Source organism: Nematolebias whitei, chromosome 2 (genome assembly GCF_014905685.2).
Source record: "Nematolebias whitei isolate Nwh7 chromosome 2, NemWhi1, whole genome shotgun sequence".
Lineage (NCBI taxonomy): Eukaryota > Metazoa > Chordata > Actinopteri > Cyprinodontiformes > Rivulidae > Nematolebias > Nematolebias whitei.
In genome coordinates, this window is record NC_056499.1 from 357,181 (window position 1) to 357,565 (window position 385).

Genomic DNA, 385 nt, shown 5'->3' on the forward strand with positions numbered 1-385 from the left:
CAGTGCCAAAACCACTGGTAACTGGTTTACTGACCATGGTATTACTGTGCTCAATTGGCCTGCCAGCTCTCCTGACCTGAACCCCATAGAGAACCTGAGGGATATTGTGAAGAGAAAGTTAAGAGACGCAAGACCCAACACTCTGGATGAGCTTAAGGCCGCTATCGAAGCATCCTGGGCCTCCATAACACCTCAGCAGTGCCACAGGCTGATTGCCTCCATGCCACGCTGCATTGAAGCAGTCATTCATGCAAAAGGATTCCCGACCAAGTATTGAGTGCATAACTGAACATGATTATTTGAAGGTTGGTGTTTTTTGTATTAAAAACACTTGTCTTTCATTGGTGGGATGAAATATGCTCATTTTTTGGGACAGGCATTTTGG